Source organism: Podarcis vaucheri (assembly GCF_965113315.1).
Source record: "Podarcis vaucheri genome assembly, chromosome: 8".
Lineage (NCBI taxonomy): Eukaryota > Metazoa > Chordata > Lepidosauria > Squamata > Lacertidae > Podarcis > Podarcis vaucheri.
Genome location: NC_138766.1, coordinates 67,932,860 through 67,956,278, shown reverse-complemented (window position 1 = coordinate 67,956,278; position 23,419 = coordinate 67,932,860).

The following is a 23,419-nucleotide window of genomic DNA, read 5'->3' as shown; positions in this document are numbered from 1 at the left end:
ACCTCATTCGCATATCTTTGCCAGTTACACCAGCTGGGTACTTATTTATATATCTGTAACAAAGTAGTATTAAAAATGATAGCCTCACTATCCTATATAATGGCTGTTCATCTATAATATACTAGGGATGTGGGTGGCGCTGTGGGTTAAACCACAGAGCCTAGAGCTTGCTGATCAGAAGGTCGGCGGTTCGAATCCCCGTGACGGGGTGAGCTCCCATTGCTCGGTCCCTGCTCCTGCCAACCTAGCAGTTCAAAATCACATCAAAGTGCAAGTAGATAAATAGGTACCGCTCCAGTGGGAAGGTAAACGGCGTTTCTGTGCGCTGCTCTGGTTCGCCAGAAGCGGCTTAGTCATGCTGGCCACATGACCCAGAAGCTGTACGCCGGCTCCCTCAGCCAATAAAGCGAGATGAGCGCCGCAACCCCAGAGTCGGCTACGACTGGGCCTAATGGTCTGGGGTCCCTTTTCCTTTACCTATAATATACTAACCAAGGGGTAGCCTGTTAATCCCCAGCCCCTGGCTATGCTTGCTGGGACTGATGGGAGCTGGAGTTTCCCAACAGCCAGCAAGCACCACATTCTCTACCGATACACTAGTGTTAGGATAGTCCTGTTAGCAGCAGAGGAACCTCACAGACAGTCTGTTTATTTGGTATGCTGGTTTGTTCCTTTGGGAGTTGCCAAACTGTTAGAATGAATTCACACAACCTATTTATTGTCTGCTACAGGAGGTGGGTGGTGCTGTGGGTTAAACCACAGAGCTTAGAGCTTGCCGATCAGAAGGTTGGCAGTTCAAATCCCCATGACGGAGTGAGCTCCCGTTGCTTGGTCCATCTCCTACCCACCTAGCAGTTGGAAAGCATGTCAAAGTGCAAGTAGATAAATAGGTACCACCCCGGTGGGAAGGTAAATGGCGGTTCCGTGCACTGCTCTGGTTTGCCAGAAGCAGCTTAGTCATGCTGGCCACATGACCCGGAAGCTGTACGCCAGCTCCCTCAGCCAGTAAAGCAAGATGAACGGCGCAACCCCGTAGTCGTCCGCGACTGGACCTAACAGTCTGGGGTCCCTTTACCTTTTACAGACTGAACGGTCAATATATAAAAATTGATTGTGCAAGTTTTAAAAGGGTGGAAACAGAAGCCGACACAAAATATATTGTTACGGGTTTGCAGGGGGCAAAAATCCCCTAAAATTTCTGAGTGCCAGGTTCTCCCCATGATTTCTGATGTTAGTACATGTGGGGTTTGATCAATGGATTTATCAAGGCCTAAAACAATAAGTCAATCCAGCTTGCTCTTGGCTTAGAGAGCTGCCAACAAAGAACAAGGTCAGGTGATGACAGAGTCATTACCCTAGCAAAAGGTGAGACAATTCAGCGTCAGACAAGAAGGGGTGTGTGGAGTTCCTCCCCCAGCTGTGTGTTAGCAAAAGGCAATAGGAGAGCTGGGGGGGAGGAGTTGCCAGGGTAACAGGGGGCATGATGACACCACAGGGGAAAAAGGTGTTCTTTTAACAGAAGTTTTTGAGCAAGGGTTTTTTGGGAAGACGAAACTCCACGTGGCACTGGCTGCATGCTGAGACCGAGGAGCATGGCTCACTTCTGTTCTGGACCCAAGCTTGCAGAAGCTATAGAGGAGCAGCGAGACACACTCTTGGCGGTGATGTTCTGCATCCCCTTCATAAAAACTCAGGAGTGAATATGTGTGAATAAGCTATATTTCACAAAAAGAGTCATCTCCACCATGCCTCATTCCAAAGGAACATAAACCCAGGTTGAGTGCCAAGCCCCCTGGAACCTCGCAATGCTAGGCAGAGTTTGAGGTGGCTCAAAAGATAATTTGCTGTCCCAAGGAGCTGGGCTCCAAAGGGTACAAGAGAGGGATGGATACATGGTGTCCTGTCAATGGGTAGAAGGAAACTTTCCAGAAACATACCTGAAGAAGCTTGGAGAGCTGTTGGAAACAGACAATGAAATGCAGCAACGGGGACTCCATTGCCCTAGAAGGGATGGAAAATGATCCAGATTCAGCTATCCCTCCCGATAAGTGGGTCTTGCCTATTCCTAACCAGGGGAGGGTTGTTATCAATGCTATATTTCTGGACAAAGCCATCATTTACTGCCTTTATCACACCTGGGGGGGTGGCCTTATTAATCCACCAAAATTCCACTTGGACTGACTAAGACACCTGCATCCTTCTAGAGGTGTATTGAAAAATGTCTTGAAGAACTCAGGGATGACATCTGCATTAGCTATTTGGATGATATCCTAGTCTACAGTGGCATATCAAAGAATTGTAGATTGGAAGGAACCCTGAGGATCATCTAGTCCAGCGGTTTTCAACCTGTGGGTCCCCAGATGTTGTTGGACTACAACTACTATCATCCCTGAGCTCTGGCCTTGCTAGCTAGGGTTGATGGGAGTTGTAGTCCAACAACATCTGGGGACCCACAAGTTGAGAAAGTCTGATCTAGTCCTACCCTCTGCAGTGTAGGAATATACAGCTGTCCTGTATGGGGATAGACCCTTTTACCTTGGTGTTACTAGCACCAAGTTCTAACTAATTTTATTATTTATACCCCACCCATCTGGCTGGGTTTCCCCAGCCACAACATGTGAGAACGGTGTACAAAAACTATAGAAATGGCTTCAAAACCCCGATTTCTCTTTAAAAGAGAAATATGGTACTTGAGGGGTGCTGTTGTCTGCTGGAGGTTACAGGATGGACTCCACTGATATTCTGGCAGTTTGCAAGCTGACAGGACAAGCTGCAAAGACCACTGGGGAATTTCATGTTCTTCCTCAGTTCCTTAATTAGTATCAGAAGAATATCCAAGGCTTTTCTGGCATAGCAATGCCATTTTATGATCTGTTGAATTCTCCTTCAGGATCTCACCCAAGTGAGTCTCACGGATCAACTCAGAAGAGGAATCAAATGGGATGGCCCAGACAGGTTATGGGGTGCACATCATCCAAACAACAAGTAACTTGGAATGATCGGCACCTAAATGTATTGAATAAATTGATTAATCGAACACAACCAGAAGTAAGGGTATTTGTGAATATGTTGTTGCCCTTTATTCTACTTGTAGAGGCCCCTGACAAAGAGCTTGGTGCCGTTGTTTACGGATAACAAGAAGGCGAATTTGGTGTTACTGGGTATGGGCCAAGGACATTAACATGCCTTTGTGCTACTGTTCTTTTCCAGCGAGTATGTTTTCTCATGTTGAAACATTCAGCCACGTATACTCGACAGAGGCTTTTTAGCCTAAAGTCCTGTCAATCTTTTGTTGCCTGCTTGTGTACTTCTATATTGAGCAAACATACCAAACTTAGTTTGTATCAAATTCTGATGCAGGAATGTCCATGTAAATGAAGGAAATGACACAAGTAAGTACATCTGATGACACTAACTTCCAACTTCATATTCACACATTCTAAACTCACCAGGACCCTGTGAATAATATTTGTAGAACATACTGTTATGAGTTTTTGGGGTGGGAGGGTAGGCTTTGTGCATGAGCCTCCCTTCTAATTCCTGGATCCAGCACAGATTTAATTGCCGGAATAGTCAAGCCAGCCTGGTAATGGCCCACTAAGTATGGAACAAAGAGAACAAAGTGAGTGGCTCTGTGCCAGAGGACAAATGGGTGGACTGGATCTCTGTTTGAACCCAAGGCTGTAGCTAGGGGAGAGTCTTGCTTCTCCCATAGCTACAGTCTTGTGTTCAAGCAGAGATCCGGTCCACCCATTTGTCCCCTAGTATCTGTGGTGGAAGCTAGAGAATTCGCTTGAAAATTCTCAACAATCTCGCCAACCTGCAGTTCCCAAGATGTTAGAAGTTGTGGCAATCAAAATGTTATAAAACTAATACTGCGTATTTGTCCTTAAGTATTCCATAAGGAAAAGATCTGGGATTTTCTTTACATTCATATCACAGGGATCTACTATTTCCAGTGTCAAAATTCTACACCAAAACTAATTATCAAAACTAATGGAAACTTATAGCAAAACCCTTCACAGTTGTGTCTGTCAGGACTTGTTTATTGTTCTTGCCCTTTGCAAAGGGCACATATCAGAGAGCAGTGTTAGGAATGATGGAAAATAAAAAAGATGTGGCCTGGGGAATGTTTTCACAATGAACAAGCCCTAAATCCACTGTCTTTTTGAGATAGTTAAATATATATATATCCCAACTTACATAGTATCCTATAAGCATTTCAGCCACAACATGACCAGATTTGGAATGTAGTAGTATCAATATTTCTCATTTTCATCATGGTGGTTGTGGAAGTCCGGCACCAATGCCTGGGTAGATTGGTGGACTGAATACAGGCTAACAGAGACTTAATACAGAAAGGACCAAGCTGCTTTTGGTCTGTTGGAAAGCCGATCTGAGATTAGGTATACAGACTTTTTGGGGATAAGGTAGAAACCATATTGAGAATGTTCCTGAATAAAGTGCTTTGTCATTGTTTCAGCCAGCATGGCAAATGTGTCTTTTCTTGGAAAAAGCAGGTCTGGCCAAAGAAGCTGGCCCTACCATGAGGCAGAGGGACACCACTGCCTCAGGTGACAAATGCTGATGGAGTAGCAGCTTCCCTTACTGACAATTCCCCCTGAGCACCCAATCTCTTTGTTGGTACCCCAGTGTCAGTGGTGCTTTCCAGCTGCTGGTGTGTGGACTGTCTGTTTTGTTGATATTTTCACCCCCTCCCATTGCAAGGATCTCCTGATCTGATGTTTTGAGAAAGGAGGGGGTGGAAATTGCTCTTCTACTCTTCGGCTCCTGACTGACTGCCTGACTCTGTGTGTGGAGAGAGTCTTATCTATGTAGTGACTAGATGGCTGAGTGGGAGATATAACACTCATGCAAGCCAGTAGTTCTTTAGTTTATAGTAGCTATTAGAAATAAAAGAAGTTATGCTTCACAGCTAGCTTTCACATTATTTATGCTCTTCTGAGTCTGGTGCTCACAATGCACAGTTGTGAGTCCAGTGCACTGAGACCTGTTTTCCAGGATTGGGAGGTCTCTGAAAGTGTTCCAGTAGCCTAGCCCAGTCGGGGCAGAACCAGTTATTGAGCCCAGTCACTGACATCGGTTGAAAGGCGTACTGACATTTTTGTCTTGTCTAACCTAGCCAACATTAGCACATGTTCAGCCATGGACATGTACCGTAGATTCTGGCGTATAAGATGACTTTTTAACCCCGGAAAAGAGGTTAAAAAGTTGGGGGTCGTCTTATATGCCGGGTATGGGTGGCGTGGCATGGAGTGGAGCCCGCCCCTCCGCCCCCGTTGCTGCTTCGGAAGCAGCAGCAGCAGGCGGCAAGCTCAGCTCCACGTCGGGAGAAAGCCGTCCGGAGCAGAGCTGCCCAGCGTATTAGGCGACTGGGCTTATAAGACGAACCCCCAAACTGCAGCTGCCAATTTGGAGGGTCGTCTAATACGCCCAGTCGCCTAATACGCCAGAATCTACGGTATATTGGGTGTTCCCAGCCCCCCCCCCAATGTTTAAAAAAACTGGGGATGAAGGAAAGCAGACAGAAGAGAGGCGCAGGCAGAATAAAAACGTTGAAATGGATCTGCAGCTCCTGCCTACAGCTATCTTTGGAAGATTGTCTCCAGTGTCAACAGTAAAGGAGAGGAGAGATTCCCTTCTCTGCAGTCAGAAACTGTAGATCCATCCTAGCCTTTTTCTTCTGCCTGCATCTCTCTTCTGTCTACTTCACCTATGTGTTCAGCATGTACAGGGATCCTAACGGATTACTGATATGATGTTTGTGAAGCGCTTGAATGAATTCTTGGTCAACCCAAAAGAGGAAGCAAATGAGAGGAAACATATAGGTATAGCATTATACATTTATTACTATACTTGATGGAGAGGAGAGTCTCTTGGTCCCAATCATGTAGATAAATGCTGAAGTCTTTGTTAGCAATTTCTCTCCTCCGATGCTGCATTTGTGATTGGTGTAAATCACATGCCTGTCTGAAAAGAGTGTGGGTAATGGAAGACAGTCTTATCTTTTCCACTTTGTGTACTTTGTAATGTACTTTCACTTTTACTTGTGCCTGCTGTTCTCTCGGAGCTTGAGAGAATGGACACCATTATGCTTTTGTCTGTACATCGTGTGTAAATAAATAGTAGATTAGCTCTATGATGTCTCATGCTTCTTTGCTGTGTTCTGCCAGAAGCTTAGTGTGCATATATCATTATGATGTATGGTATGTCGCTAGAAGTGCACTGGAAGAGAAGGGATATGCCTTTTCCAGAGCTGCACATACCGGAGGACGCTCAGAGTTTCAGGGGCTTGCAGGCACCCCCAGGGCATTTTCTAACAGTCTTACCCCACATAACTGGGGATAAGAAGTCACTGAACTCAGTGGGAGTGGCTTCCAAATTGAATCATGCATAAATTCAGGTTGCATGCCTGCACACTTACTTGAGAGTGTGCAGTTTGAAGATCAGGTGTTCTGATGTTTTGTGAAATGTGTAGAATATCTTAAAGGAAGATGTACTATGTTGGAGGATAAGATAAGCATTTAATGGGTGGGTCTGGAAGGGAAATCATTCTGGTTAGGGCTTGAGCAGTTTCAGATGCTCAGTTAATAGTACTGAAGAAAGAACGCCAAGTTTCCAGCATGCGTGTGCACATTTCTTTTGCCCATAATTAATAGCCCCTGTGCCTAGTAGATTTTTTGTTTTTTTGGAAGGCTCACAGCGTGCCCAGGTAATGCCTTCTGACAACGTTTTGAAGATCAGTTATGTCATATGGCTGCCTTTTAGGGGGAGAAATGTAATGGATAGCAGTGCCATATGGCATCTCTGAAGAATCAGCCGGGTTGGACAGACATTCATTGGATAAAGTCCCACAATTCTTGGAAAGGAATGTGGTCCTGTTGCCAAAATGTGGCCTTTGTTAATCTCCTAACTATTATTGTGCAGGAACCAATTCATCTGTATTAATTATAAACAAATTTTAATTACTTCAGTAAAAAGCTCATTATATGAATATATCTGATACCACACAGATTTGCCTTAACCCTTTGCTGGAATTCTAAAGAAAACACTGCACAATTTGTGCAAAGCTAGGGTTTCAGTCTGATATACAAAAGTGAGGTTTAACTTTGTTTTCTATTCCAATGTGTGATTATTATTATTTTTAGGGAGATTTTGCACCAAAACATTCAAGGTTTTAAACCGTGAGTCTGAAAACACGAGTAACATTTAGAGGGTCAGAGCAAACTGTAAGGCAGAGAAAACAGATAATTTTACAGTAGTTGGTTGCATAACAACATAACACTGAAATAGTACTTTTCACAAATGTGTGTGTGTGTGTGTGCCTGTGTGTGATGTAACTAGCAAGCCTGATAGTGACAGTGAAGAACAAGAAGATAAGACAGACTATTTAATTTCAGAAAGGACCTCTTAGCATATGCTCACCTAATTACCACAGTTTTGACCTTTATTTTAAATTATGAAAGTAATCACCAGTCTCTCTCCAGTAGGCAATTCTAGGACAGAATCTTGAGCAAATCCTTCTACCAGCCAATAAGTTAACCTGTACTAATGCTCATGTTGAGAATTGAGTTAAATATCAATCTTCAGTTAAAGGGTGGTGTTGATTGTGGCTACTGGGCCCTTAAGAGTTTACAATGTTAATAATTTTTTTTAAGTGGCTTTGATACAAATATCCCCATACACAGCAGTGAGAATGATGGCTGATAAGTAGCCAGTCACCTGACCCAATTCCCCATTGCCGTGTGTTAAATTCAGCAGACGGGACCCTCTTGGTAGTTCCACTACCCTCAGCGGAACCTAGGAGAGGACATTCTCTGTGAAATCTCCTAGGTTGTTGAATTCCCTTCACATTGAGGTGTGTCTGGCCCCTTCATTTTTATAAGCTGAAGATGCTCCTCTTCAATCAGGTTTTGCAAATCTGAGATATATGTTTTCATAAGGCCCTGGGACCTTATGGTGAAGAGCAGGTAAGAAATTTAATAGACAACAACAACATTAGTAATAAGTCCATCAAAGCAGGATTCAAAAGCTGAAACCATGTGTGCAAGTTCTACTCTTCAGACTGATCCAACAGCAGTCGCTCCACATGTATAGTCCTTCCTTTTTTAAAAAAGAAAGTTGCAATCCTGCTGATTAGCGGCTCTGCAGGGGGAATGTGAGGCTGAATTTAACTACCAGCTCCAATCCCGTTATCAAAAAGCTTCATCCCCCCCCCTCCAGCAATTCACTCATATCCTGGCTGTGAGCTTCTCTTAAGCATCTGGTTGGTCATTCTGGGGAATGGGATGCTGAACCACATAGACCTTTGGTCTGATCCATCTGGACTTGTCTTATGTTAATACCATTTGTAAAAAAGGGGGGGCTACAGTGTGCACATCCCCAGCGCCTCTGCATGTATATTGTTAAATCAAAGCCAGCATCTTATCAAAGCACATGACCAATAACCAAACCAAGTATCCTGTATGATTTTACAGCATTTTATCTACATGGCCATTTCCTCTACAAATGGTTTAGGTTAGTTTAGTTTAGAAAAGCTTGGAATATTTTCAATGTTGGCAGGGGGACACACATGAGATCAGAGAAAATATATGCAGTGAATATTTCTCTCTGTGTCATTGTTGTTGTTGTTGTTTTCAAGTTAAATACTATTTACTATCTGAAAAATCTCAAAGTGGTTTAAAATTGATAAACACACACACACACACACACACACACACAATAAGTACAATGAAACCATGTCAAACAATTCACATAACGAAATACAAAACGAAATCCATAGACATAACGTAAAAATAAATAAAACCAGAGAGCATTACAAGGCAGTCTTTTGAGTGTTTCCTCCCCAGTCTCTTTCTTAGATGTAGCTCTTATAATTGGTCCTTGGCATATTAAGAGTTACGGGCTTGAACAGCAAGAAAGAATCATGAAGTTGGCAGGACCAACTGCAGAAGCAGCCAGAGCATCTGCTTCAAAACATTGCCATAAAAAGGAACTGCAGGAAAGAAAACCATCAAGAAAAGAAGAAGGCATTGGCAGCAAAGGGGAAATAACCAAGGGAACTTAGATTAAAAGCGAGTTAAAATGCAGAGCTTAAAAATATAAGCAAGTAGGTTCTGGGCACCTATTGAAAGAGCTGATACAGCAACTACTTCAGCAAAACATGAATCGATCTATGCCTTATATAGAAAACTGGGATAGCAAATGAAAAATATGTATATTGCTAATACATCCTTTGGGACGCGGGTGGCGCTGTGGGTTAAACCACAGAGCCTAGGACTTGCTGATCAGAAGGTCGGTGGTTTGAATCCCTGTGACAGGGTGAGCTCCCATTGCTTGGTCCCTGCTCCTGCCCACCTAGCAGTTCAAAAGCACGTCAAAGTGCAAGTAGATAAATAGGTACCGCTCCAGTGGGAAGGTAAACGGCGTTTCTGTGCGCTGCTCTGGTTCGCCAGAAGCGGCTTAGTCATGCTGGCCACATGACCTGGAAGCTGTACACTGGCTCCCTCGGCCAATAAAGCGAGATGAGCGCCGCAACCCCAGAGTCGGCCACAACTGGACTTAATGGTCAGGGGTCCCTTTACCTTTACCTTTAATATATCCTTCAGTTGTTTTTGATGGCAAAGCTACAAGTTTCCTACAGCTCATTTGTGGGTCCTAACCCAGTTTTGGGATCACTGTTGCTAGGTATGGGTTCATGAATTCTAAAAGATAGTTCATACATACAGGTGCAAGGAAAGCATGGATGAAAAGAGTGCATGGAGGAAAAACTGTTGTGTAACTTTTGGAGCTCACAACCTCATCAGAAATGAAATCTTGAATGCTACTTGCTACATTATAGCAGCAGATAGGAGGAACACAAAGACATGCTTCTGTGATGTAGCAAGTGCCATTTATGGATTTCGGTTCTGGTGAGTTGCAGAAATCATACAGCGTAGGACAGGTTAATGCACTCTTCCTGGCACTTTCAGAGTGGTTTAGCAATCAATCCCTCTCCCCAGGGAACTCTGGGAATTGTAGCTCTGAGGGAAATAGGGGTCTCCTAACCGTGCTCAGCATTCTTAACAAACCAGTGGTATGATGGTGCTTTAAATGTATAGTGTACGTGGGGCCTTCTGTGGTTGAAACATTATGAAATGTGTTGTTCAGATGCACTGGGATAACAATCCATTGTGGGTCAATATATTCTGAATCCAGAGCAATGAGGGAAAAGCATGTGGGCAAAGCTGGTCAGACAGTGTATTAAATCTTCCCATGTAATGGTTTAAGCAGACTTTTGACATGGAAGCAACTTGTGTGAAGCAGCCAGTTCACCGCTGTGCCAGCAGGTTTTAGGATAATGAAGCTATCATGTAGCGCATTGTAAGAAATATTAGCTGTCAGGGAAAGGTGGAGGAACAACTTGCCAGCTTTGAGTGTCAACATTTTGGGCAATGATACAATTTCAATCTTATTTACTGTTGCCCACAAAGGACTGGAGAGATCATTGCAAAGTACTGAGGGACTTCTAAGAAAACAAATTTAGGAAACAAACCCCATACTGGAGATAGAGAGAGTAACTATCACATCAGACTAGTATAAGCCAAGCTTCTTCCAGAACACTCAGATCAAGGAGACCCAGGATCAAATCTTCAATTAGCTCCCTGGATGCAGTCTCTATGTGCTGTAGCCAATATCAGTTCTGTTGAGTGTAGCCCATTGGAATTGATGGACAAGAGTAATTTAGGTGCAGCAATTTCAGAGCTTGTGGTCTGAGCAGAACTTAGCTGGATACAACCTCATATTTCACAGGACTGTTGTGGGGTTTCATCTCTGTCCTGAATAACTTGGAGTAAGAGCAGGATTTAAATAAAATAAAACAAAACCTGCTTTTCACAAAGCTGCAGAATCTGGTGTGTCTGTTGTATGTCCCCTGATTTAATTAGGCTGAGAAATACGACTGTCAAAACTTAGTTGGTCTTTAAGGTGCTACTGGAAGGAATTTTTTTTATTTTGACTATGGCAGACCAACACGGCTACCTATCTGTAACTGTGTCAAAACTTTGTTCATTTGAACAGGTTAAACTCCTATCACCACTGTTGCTCAGTGGCAGACATTTTCAAGGAAATGCATTTTGAAAGTGCCATTATAAAAGTTATATTTGACCGCATTCTTCTGGGAATTGATTTTTGATGCAAAACTTGCTACTTCAGCCATTCCAAACGATCTGCAAGAAAACCCATACATTCCATTTTGTTTCACATTTTTGCCTCTGTTTGCAGCTAATAGCTATTGTTTTCTTGATCTCCTCCTGATTCTGCACAAGTTTTTTTGTATGTTTTTTTAGTAAACGACTAGTCCCATTGTCACTCCCCCTGACTTCTGCATTCAATGCCTCCTCACCTGTTTTGAAAGACAGGTCTTTCTAGACATGGAAATATACTTTTCTACTGCAGGGAGTTGCATTGGAGCTTCATCTGCGGTTTCTTTCCATTCAGACTGATGTGCCCTGGCTTGTATCCTACACAAGGTTTCAGCCAGCAGTGGCAATAACTGAAGCAGATTGTCCGATGTTTACTAATTGGGGTGGATGTGTTCTCCAGCGCCTTTCTAATTGGGTATTTGTGGACAACTAATAATTTGTGGACGCAGGTGGCGCTGTGGGTTAAACTACAGAACCTAGGGCTTGCTGATCAGAAGGTTGGTGGTTCAAATCCCCGCAATGGGGTGAGCTCCCGTTGCTCGGTCCCAGCTCCTGCTAACCTGGCAGTTCAAAAGCACATCAAAGTGCAAGTAGATAAATAGGTACCACTCTGGTGGGAAGGTAAACAGCATTTCTGTGCACTGCTCTGGTTCGCCAGAAGTGGCTTAGTCATGATGGCCACATGACCCAGAAGCTGTATGCCTGCTCCCTCGGCCAATAAAGCGAGATGAGCGCTTAGAGTCGTCCCTAGAGTCTTCCGCGACTGGACCTAATGGTCAGGGGTCCCTTTACGCTTTACCTAATACCTTCTTTCTGAACATTGCATACTTCTCCTGTGTTCCCTATGTAGGGGATGCTGCTACCATCTATTGAATAAGGTAGGCCAGTTAAAGTCATTGCATAATAATTCATCCATATCAGAGAACTGTGGCCTTTAGTGTGGAGAGCCCACTCAAATGGCAATCTCTTTTATTCAAGGTAGAAATACAGGTATCATACTTAGAGGCATAGTCTTGCCCACCCTAACCTGTGTTGTATGACTTCTGGTATTTTCAGCCCTGGTTGCAGCAGTAGTGTTGATATTCATGGCACATTTTTGTTTACTGAAGTGGAGCTATATATATTTCACATTTTATTTATTTGTTTTTAAAACATAACAAAAAAAGAAATAAAAAGAAATAAAACAAAGGACGATAAAGCATCACAGCTTGGAAAGTCAAAAGCACAAATATACAGTGCAACTCTAAAGGGATAATAAAGTATTAACTTATACAAATATTCCCTTTACAAATAACCAAGGAGAGTATTATCCACCTCTGCATTCCATCATTATTGGGAATAAAGGTGCATCTTAGATGAACCAGACATTTGCATATACTGATGGCACTGAATGATTGTGTGCGACAATATTTGTATAAGAAATACAATTAAGCCGTGGGAGAGGGGAGGTAATTCGAGCTCTGCGTTTTAGGCACTTTTTGTTTAGAATATATGTTTTTAGGGAGGACAAATCTAAATGTGACTATCTTAAAAGTGTTTTCTGAAGCAATCTTGTGCCGGCTAGTGTGGAAGGAAATGTCTGGTTCTGACAGGGCACCAAATAATCATGATGATGTTGTGAAAAACGTAAGAATAATTACAGAGGATCAGGAATGCCAAAATTCCCGTGGGATTTCTGAAACATTTATGGAAATATGTGAGAAAAGCTGAAATGCAGCTGGATTTAGTACTGGAAAAGTAATCATCTGGGTGGAAACCAGCTTCAAGAAAGTTTCTGTTGAAAACTGTACAGCGAAAAGTAATAAAACCCTGCACACATCTGCTATGTGCTTTAAAAACAGTAGGCTGGGCTGGATGTGGGGTGAGCTTTCAATTGCATCAGAGACCAGCCATCCCAATTTGTTTTTATTCACAGTTGGAAATGTGGAGGTTTGAGATGCTAAAAATGGACTTTTATACGAAGAGCTGCTTTGTGAAATTTGTAAGCAGCATGTTCTCAACATTACTGTTCAATTAAAAAGTATTTTGGAAATTGTGGTGGCATCTTGTAGCCGACACAACAGTAAGGTGTGGAAGTTATCCTCAAACCTAAACTGGTGAAGTATTTATGTGAGGTAGTAGAATAGATCGTGCCACTTCAGACTAAAGACAGGGGGTGCCATTTTCCCAAGGCTTTGCCATATATAGTATGTAAACGGATTGTGCAAGTAAAAAACATAAGCAAATGCCAACTTTAGAGAAAAAAGTTCTAGCCCAGCTTCTGGTAGTGGAGCATTCATAAATGTGATCCACCGACAGCTGCCTCCAGTGATATATTCCATTCTAGAATTGCCTAGATCAGGTCTTAGGTGCAACTACTGATCAGAGAATCTGTCAGTTATGGTTTCCCTCAGTTTCTCATTTTTCCAATCTTAAATTCAGTTCTCTATATTTCCACAAAGCTTTGCACTTAAAAAAAAAATCCTCATAAAAATTCATCAGCATTTTAGTGTGAATTTCTCCTAATGTAATTATATTTGTATGCAAAGACACATTTTTGCAGGGCAATTTCCCTTAATATAATGCATTTTCACATGCATGTTATTTTCCCTAATACATTCATTTTTATGCACACTTTACCAGAGTAGATTTAGGAGTGCCACTGGTTCAGTCGTGCTGGGTGCAGAGCCTTGGGAGTGCTAGAACGATGGAGAATGGCTCGTGAGAGGTGGGGGGCACTGAATTTTGGCATCACACAGGGAGCCACTAAAATTTGAGGCCCCAAGGTCTGCTTTTTACTTTACTCCAGCATATGCATTTTTGTACATGTTACTTGGTTGAAGAACTGCATTGCAAAATTCAAAGAAGTGTGAATTAGGAAAGTTCATCTTCAGATGCAAGCTGAATAAAATTTCTCACTCATCATTGCTGCAACTAACTAGTTCTGTTGCATGTGACGTGCAGCTGAATACTAGGCAATTGGCATTTTTACTAAGAAACAAGTCCCAGCATGTTCAATGAGCTTACTCCTTGGTCTGCATGTTTAAGATTGCAGCCTTAATCACAATCAATTAACTGACTGAATTGCAGTGTTCATGTGCAATATGGTAACATGTAAGCAACTAAATGACCTTCAGGTGGATCAGGCCTAAATCTACACCCTATTGCTTTCTACGGAACAGAGCCACAGTGATGGTTAACTCTAGCTGGATCTGTCTCACAATGCCAGAGCTATGATTTGTTTCTTCCACTTACAGCTGAACTCCTTAAAAGCATATGGAGCATCTTGGTGTGTCTTGGATTTGCAGGAAAGTAACTTTTCTCAGATAGCTGCTCTGCAGATGGCTGGCATATCTGGCTAAACAGGAGGCATGTTTTCTAAGAATGAAAAGGTTTGCAGGATGTTACTGTTGGCCTTGGGAGGTTGTTCACAAGGGAACTTGCCCCCTCAAGTAATAAGCAGTAGTTCCCTTGCCTTCACAGTTCAGGTTTTTAAAAGGGGGTTTACAGTCCTGTTTAGGTAAACAGCTCGCGGCTGCTTATTTTGTTACTGACTCATAACAGGCCACTATTGTTTTCTGCAGGTGTCTTCCCAGCAGGTGGGAAAGTGAAAGAACTGCATAGATGTGTGGTCCAGACCCCACCCCCTTTAGATAAGGAAGGTATCTTCTCTCTCTCTCTCTCTCTCTCTCTCTCTCTCTCTCTGTGTGTGTGTGTGTTTCTGTGTTATGGTAGCTATTATTGTACATGTTGCTTCCAGGAACCTCTGCAGCAAAGTGTTTCCTGCTCTTTGACACTGCAGGAAACAAAGCAAATTCTTTCCATTCCAACGTAGGAAGCTTAGAAACATAGAAAGCTGGCTAGTAGCAGGTCAGGCTATTGGCCCATCTAGACCATGATCAATCTGCTCTGACTGACAGTCTCTCTCCAGGGTACATAGGAACATCAGAAGCTCCCATTGCCTCATTTAGGTCTGTTTTGTCTGCAGTGACTGGCAACAGTTCTGCAGGGTTTCAGACAAGGGTCATGCCCAGTTTTACCTGGCAATGCTGTGAACGGAACTTGGGTTCTTTCTCATGCAAAGCAGATGATCCGTCACTGAGCTACAGCTCATCCTACATCTCAAGCAAAATTATGTGGATGCATCTTTAAAAGAAGTCTTTCTCGACATCAGCTACCAGATCCTGTTAACTGGAGGTGCCAGAGACTGAAACGGAGACCTTCTGCATGAAAAGCATGGGCTCAACCTCGATCTCTCCCCCATCTGCCTCCTCAAGTAATTAGGGAAGATACCTTCTGGTTGTTTATATTGTGATTCATACTACAGTGACGGCTTTTATTTGACTTAAAAAATATCTAGTAGCCAAATATCGTTTGGTGGGCAGTGGCCACATGGTTAGACCAGACTGGAAAGACCTGGTTTCAAATTTCTTCTCAGCCATTAAGTTCCCTGTGAGGGCACTGATAAAAACCACTCTCTATCAAAACTACCAGCCTCATGGGATTGCTGCAAAGACAAAATGAGATGTATGTGGCCCTGAATAAGGAACAAATGTAGTTGTATATTGGGGACTGGCTGGATGAGGAAGAGTGGTGGGAGCTACACGCCCAAGAGCCCCACGGGGAGGACACACAAGACGATGACTTAGATCCCTGCTCATGGTGATGGGACGCTGAAGAGCAGTAAGCAGAAGGGATGAGTAGGGATGTGCTGGAAGCAGGGGGTTTGAGCAATCAAGTGGGGGGGGGCGTCAGGAGAAGGAAGGTCCTGCAGGACAGGATTAGATACTGAGAGTCTCAGTGTGAGGACAGGCTCAGATAAAGGAGAGTTGGAGGTTTCCCCTGAAGACTAAAATCTACCCCTCTTTGATTTAACCCTATGCTGAGCACAAATATTAATGGTGGAATATATATGGGCAACAGGGACACGGGTGGCGCTGTGGGTTAAACCACAGAGCCTAGGACTTGCTGATCAGAAGGCCGGCAGTTCGAATCCCTGTGACGGGGTGAACTCCCATTGCTCAGTCCTAGCTCCTGCCAACCTAGCAGTTCAAAAGCACTCCAAAAAGTGCAAGTAGATAAATAGGTACCGCTCCGGCGGGAAGGTAAACGGCGTTTCCGTGTGCTGCTCTGGTTCGCCAGAAGTGTCTTAGTCATGCTGGCCACATGACCTGGAAGCTGTACGCCAGCTCCCTCAGCCAATAAAGCGAGATGAGCACCGCAACCCCTGAGTTGGCCATGACTGGACCTAATGGTCAGGAGTCCCTTTACCTTTACCTTTACCTTTATATATGGGCAATAGTTGGATGAATGTAGGGCTAGCAGGGGTCAGCAAACCTTTTCAGTAGGGGGCCAGTCCACTGTCCCACAGACCTTGTGGGGGGCCGGACTATATTTTTTTGGGGGGAAATGAACAAATTTCTATGCTCCTCAAATAACCCAGAGATGCATTTTAAATAAAAGCACACATTCTACTCATGTAAAAACACGCTGATTCCTGGACTGTCCGCGGGCCGGATTGAGAAGGCGATTGGGCCAGATCTGGGCCCTGGGCCTTAGTTTGCCTACCAGTGGGCTAGGGGCTAGGTGCACATCCTGTAAGATTTCACTCACCCACCTGAATATTGAAAGGTGGTGCAAGATCTGCAGTACACACCTCCCATAGATGTTCATTTATTGATTTATAATCAGTGCCTTCATTAAGCATGCCTCAGTCTATGGGGTAAAAGTACGGTGCGCCAGTCTCTGATCTGCAGGTGTTGGATAGAGGAAGTGGGAGGGACATTGCTGCACAATGAGGAGCTGGTCTCAATGCCATACAGACTGCAAACTTGGGGTTCCATCAGGGTGAGAAATTGGAGAAGCAGTATTATAGTGATGCCCCTCCCCACGTGGTTCGGATGCCTGGCTTGTATCCACCAGGAGTCATGTGTTCCGTATTGCAAGTCCTATCTTACCAAACTCCCAGCTGAACTTCCAGTGCTTACCAAAGACTTTATTACAGTATTATTATTTCGGCAGACTTTTTAATTGAATTCTGATTTTGTTCTTTAACACATTTTTAGTTTCATTGTGTCCCTTCTCTTTTACATCACTTGGAAATGCCTGTGATTATACAAATCACTGAAATAAAATAAGAGAACGAAAAGCGAGAAGTTGCTTTTGTTAAATATCTGTATGCATCCTAACGCTACAAAGAATGAGGCTATTAGGGTTGCAAAATAAATGACGCAGGAATGGTACAGCTAGGAAATGTTAGACTCTGACTTAATCTGTGGCTGTTTAGGTACCAATATATATTACTTCAAAGTATGTGAGCCCCAGCACCATTGTAACAGAGGATCTTAAGCTCATTGCTTGAATCACAAGACATACATAGCTTGCTTACCAGAGTACCATGATCACTGAATATAAGCAACGAGCGCTTTCCGACAGGGCCAATTCCAATTAAAAAGCAAATTAAACAACCATATTTCAAGAAGCAACGTATAAACTGAATAATTCCAAGGACTAATCAATTATTGCCCAGTGCCTGTGAGTAAATGGCAAGCAGCATTCTGAAGTGCACATTCTATTTGTACTTTGAATTCTTTAGCTAAGTTAATTCATGTTCGCTTAAGAGACAGCCTATGAATTTCTGAATGATCTCCTTGTCTGGCAAGTGTGAAATCGAAGGACAGGCTCTTGTCTCCCCCCCCTCCCCCCAATGTAAGAGCTTTTGATTTGAAAGCTTCTGATTTTTAATGTCGACAGAAACTTCTTTTAACAAAATAAATAAATTTCTGTATTGGGGGGTGGGGGAGGGAGAAGACAGAGATGAAGGCTGGGAAGAGAAGGCAGAAAGAGAATGATAATTGTTTTCTCTAAGGCTATTATTTAATGTGAAAGCAAATAGTCAGCCCGAGAAAACCAGCTAACAGAAGGAGATTAAGGAGAGTCGATCTCGGAGTGGCTTGATTCCTAGCAGTGCTGCTGTCTCTCTTCAGACAGTGACGAGGTGCAGGCGGAGAAGGCGGCAGCGGCAGCAGCAGCAGTTCTCCAGATGGCTGGGGAAAGTGTTTGTCTTGGGTTACTGCAGGGCAGTCTGGACTCGGAGAGCAGGCGGCCTTGGGAACGGGCTTCATTAGGGACCAAGTTGCATGCCCACTAAGTAAAAGAGAGAGAGAGAGAGAGAAATGAAAGGAAAAGCAGGCAGGCTGCCCAAGAGGGACTGGGCTTGACTATTGTTAACATATACTTGACCCCCCTCCTCTCCGCTCATGACACAGATGTCTCCTACCTCTATCACCTCCCACTGCTTTAAGCCCTCCCCCCTGCACCTGGGTAGCTGAGCCAGGCCAGCTGCTTGCAGTATGCTGTTTGACTTTAGAGGTGGTTGCTAGAAGAGGGGGGTGGGAGGAAAGAGAGAGTCAGACGCGCACACACACATATACATACGGAGACGCGCGCACACACATCCACACGCGCGCGCGAGGGGAGAACAAACAAACAAACGGCGGAGCCTTTCCTGCAGGGCGGATCTGTGCGCAGACATTACATGGAGCTGCTTCCCCGAGCGGGCGGGCGCATGGGAAGCCTGCAAATCTATGCATCGCCGCCTTAGAGAGAGAGAGAGAGAGAGAGAGAGAGAGAGAGAAGAGGCGGCGGCGGCAGGAGGAGGCAGGCGCACCGCCACTGACAGCGCGTAAGATCCACCGCTTGGACTCTCAGCTCACATTTTTCGTCTGCAACAATAACAGCGACCACGGGCGGCCGCCGAGGAGGAGGAACTGAGCATTCCGCATCGGGCTACTTGGAGGACTTTTATTTTCCATTCTTCTTGCTACGCTGATTCTTATATGCGCTTTCTTGAGCCTTTGGCACCCCCGAGAAGCTCTCCCTCGCGCGGATCCTCCTTTCCTCCCCCCACCCTTTTTTATTAAAAAGAAAGAGAGAGAAACCACACGCGTAAGAACAGCTGGAGTTTGGCTTCGTCTTTCCTCGTTTCCTTCGCGCCGTTTGGACCTTTTCGTGTGTGAACGTGGATGATCCGGAGCTGGGGGGAAAGAGAAGGAAGCGAAGCCACATTGCGTCGCCCCTTTTTCCTCTCCCGGGTCCCCGCCGGCCGGCCAGCCTGGGCTGTCCGAGCTCCGCCAAGGAGGACTGGAACTTTTTATTTTCAGCTCTCTGCCTGGGGCGAATGGTGGGAGTCTCCGGTCCTTTGCAATGTAAGTAACACCCGCCCACCCACCTACCTTACACCCCCGACCGGCCAGCCGGCAGCAAGGCACGCGGAGGGACTAGGAATTGGCGCGCCACTAGATCCCGGAGCCGGATTGCGGGATGGGTCGGGTGGCGCGCAGCCTCGGTCCCCGGATTTCATCCCCCCTTTCTGCCCTTTACTTAGACGGGATCCTGTGGTTGTTAACTAACCCGCTAACACGGCTTGGAATTGCTGTTGCCGCGGTAGCAAACCGCGCAAAGGATAGGATTGCATGCGAAACCAAACCAAAACACCCCACGACTCTCAGCTCTCGATTTTTGCCCCTTTCCGAAAGTGACCAAAGAGCAAAAAGTTTTATGGGGAAAAATAAGCTCCGTCTGCAGCATCGGTTCGAATTCGAGTATAAGTCTCCCTGAGCTCAAGTGCTTAAATTTGAAATGGGCTCAGTTCAGTAACCTATCTTCCCCACCCAAAACGAGTGCGACCACCACAGTGCCTCTGAGCGCGTGCAGAGTGCTATTGTTTACTGCCGAGTAACCGCAACGACGTATCTGGGATGGGGATGCGGCAGGGCTTTTGATTCAGAAAACAGGTTTTCCAGGCTGGCATGAGATCTCCTTTTGCGAATTAACCCATAGTCTCATCTCTGTTTCTTTTCTTTTTGTCCCTCTATTTCAAGATGATCCTTGCTCGATATGAGCTCATGTGATCAAGAGCGCTTGAAATGTAATGTTTTCAACCTAGACAGTATGGATCGAAACTGTAAATCACGGAAAGCGCTGTAGACATATTTTTCTCACAGATATATTTCAGGTAAAGGATATCCCATTTAATTTCTGTATAATCAAGTGCAGAATGAAACATGAACAAATCTTTGATCTCTGTATTGTCACTTTACTGTTACATATAACAATGATTAACAATAATTCGAGATCAGGAACTTCCAGATTTGTTTATTAATGTATGTCACTGGACATTTCAAAGATCTGATCTAGACTGTATTGAAGAGTTGAAGAGAACTTTAGCGTTTTGGTAAGTTTTGTAAACTTGTAGCAAACTCCTAAATACATTTACTTAGAAGTAAGACTCATTGAGTTCAATGGAGCTTTCTCCCAGGTAAGTATGTTTAGGATAGAATTTCAGCCTTAGCCCAAGGAGTGTCTCTCTTGGAATCAACACAATGAACAGGTCACAAAAAATAGGAAGCTTAGTTGACCATTTACTTTTTTCACTGGCTTGAAGTTTCATTGATTTTAATGTAATTTCAGTACTATGAGTGGTGCGTCACTGAATCTCCTATAGTACCAAATTGTTTTGGAACGTCAAACTTCCTACTGTATTATTTAGAAATGGAAGTGGAATTTCTATTATGGACCATATGGACTCATTGAGGTTACCGAGCTACTAAATGCATACAATTTATGCTATGTCAGAGAAAAGCAGTCATTGCTACTACATTTTGAAATAGTGGAGGTTTTGTGTAATTTTTATGTCTGTCTGGAAGTAAGTCCTGCTGTGTCCAAGAGGGGCTTATGCCTAGGTAAAAGGTCTATCAGATTGCATCCTTACAGCACAATCCTGTGCATGTCTACTCAGGGAATTAGCTCAGCTGAGTTCAATGAGACTTGTTCCCAGGTGTTTATGTTTAGGATATTGCAGGCTAAGTCTCCCTGCGATTGAGGGCAAAGGCTCTAGGTAGTTTACAGTTCACATGCAGAAGGGCTCGTGTTCAATTCCTTGCCTCTCCAGGTAGATTCTCTGTCTAAATATAGGAGAGCTGCTAGCAGTCAGTGTCAACAATATTGAACTAGGTATACCAGTAGCCTGCCTCTGTATATGGCTGCTTCCTATAGTATATCTTGCAATGGGAGATTTCCTAGCAAATGTTATAATGTGGCCCACATCCTTGATGGATTACTTCTGAGTCTTGGAATGCACTGCTTAGCTTTTGCTTCAGCAGAAATTCATGTACTTAATGTAACTATGACCCCTTTAACTTTTAACATTGCTTTCCCTAATTAATCTGTTCAGGCCCCAGACTTAAATGGCTGTCCACAGCTGCTGAAAATTGATTTTTCCCTTGATGGTGGTCTGAGTTGCTGACCAAATCAGATTTCTCCCCCCCCCCCTCCATCAGTTGTAGACCAACTTTAAATCTGCTTTTATATTCTGTATTAATATAATAATAAAAACCCAGACACACAAATACCCCTGACAAACAAAAATCTATGCGATCTGAAATCTGATCTCCGTGATGTTTGTGTTGTTATGGTGATAGTCTTAAAGTGCTCTTAAAAGTAAAATAGAAAACTTAAATTGACATTTTTATTTCAGTGTCTTTATGGATTTAAGAATTTACTAAGAGACTTACCTTATGCTGACCTGATATATTATCAGTTTTTATTTTAATTTCTGGCTGATTACACAGAGGATATGACACAGATACAGATCTAACAATATTGGTCTCTAATGGTTGTGCCATAGTTCCCTTTTCAATTCTTTTTCAATTCCTTTGAGATTATTTCCTAAGGAAAGTGAACCAGCATGATTTTCAACAGCTTTGGAAACTCTTAGGAAATTTAGACTGCCTTCCCTACACAATCCGAGTGCCGGATTCTAAAAATCTGAAAATTGTTTACTTAACAGTGTCCCTTAGAAAAATATCCAGCACAAAGTTTCTTGCATTCTAACAAACGACTTGCAAGCTGTTGTGTTAGCCAGCCATCTTTCTTAATTATTACTGCAAAACTTTTCTGGTCAGTGTATCAAATTTCATTGTGTATTTTTACTACCGTAGCACATGTTGAATTGGATTGGTGGATTCTCCCTCTTCCACCCCCCCAACTTCCCCTCACCCCCCTTGGCATAAAAACTGTAGAGAACTGTAAATTAAAACAAAACAAAAAAAAGTGCAAGTATAGATATCCCATGCCAATGACTTAATACAAAATCCGGCCATCTTTCATGCTGTGTTTATGAGAAATAAGACTTTTGTCTTCAAAACTCTTGTGAACGAGCTCACATTCCCTTTTGCAGTGGAATGCAGACTGCATTCTGGCAACTGCTTCTGCTCGCTATGTTTTGCTCCAGGAGTGTCCATCTTTTTCCTAAAATGCTTTTGTTTTAAAAGATTTATTTTTATACGCACTCCCTTGGTTAACCCAAACTGATGGGAACACTCCATCAAAGCATTGTGAGCTTACACCATTGTCCGTGTGGCACTATGTCTTCTTAATACTTGAACTGCATGTACGCCTCTGCCAACATCATGCCTTGTGATTCTGTATAGAGAAGAAGGAGGAGGTTCCTCCACCTGAAGCCCTGGTCAGTGGCCAGCAAGCCCCCAGGCATTCTTCCCTGTCAACTCCTGTTTCTCACCCTTCTGAAATGGAGCTCAGCTGACAAGCATTGAATGCAAAGCCTGCTGCACTAAGGCTGCATGGCGCTTTGCTAGCAAGGCGCTGTGAACAAAAATTGGCATCTGTGTAGTATTTGCATTGTGGACAGGAGGGGGAAGGGCTGCTACCATGGACGTTTTCATTGTTCAACTTTGTTTGCCGCAAGCTCGTTACTGTTAAAATATTTAGCTAATTGAAAAGCGACACAACTGTGTGTCAGTATCATGCTCCCACTTTCGGGGGGGGGGGGAATAAACACTTCCAACACTGCCACCTCCTTTGTCCTGTGCGAACTTAAGTTGACACTTGGCGATCAAAAAGCCTTATCAGCAGAAATAAGACAGGGACTTGCTGCGGGATGGGAACGTTTGTATCTGGTGGATTGGTTAAATCTGGATGAGGTGTTTTTTTAAAAAAAAAATGGTGCTTTTTCACTGAGTCTTGTCTATAGTTATAGGGCCCTTAGAAGTACACAGAAATCTAAGTATCGGTATTAAAATGTAAATGACCCCGTTTCTCACAAAAGAATGGCCTCCAGTGCAAAATTTTCTTAACTCTCCACATTCCTTTTAACATGATCAGTGCTGCTGAGTCCAGGAAGACAAACGTGTGCAGATAGCAATGCAAAATTACTT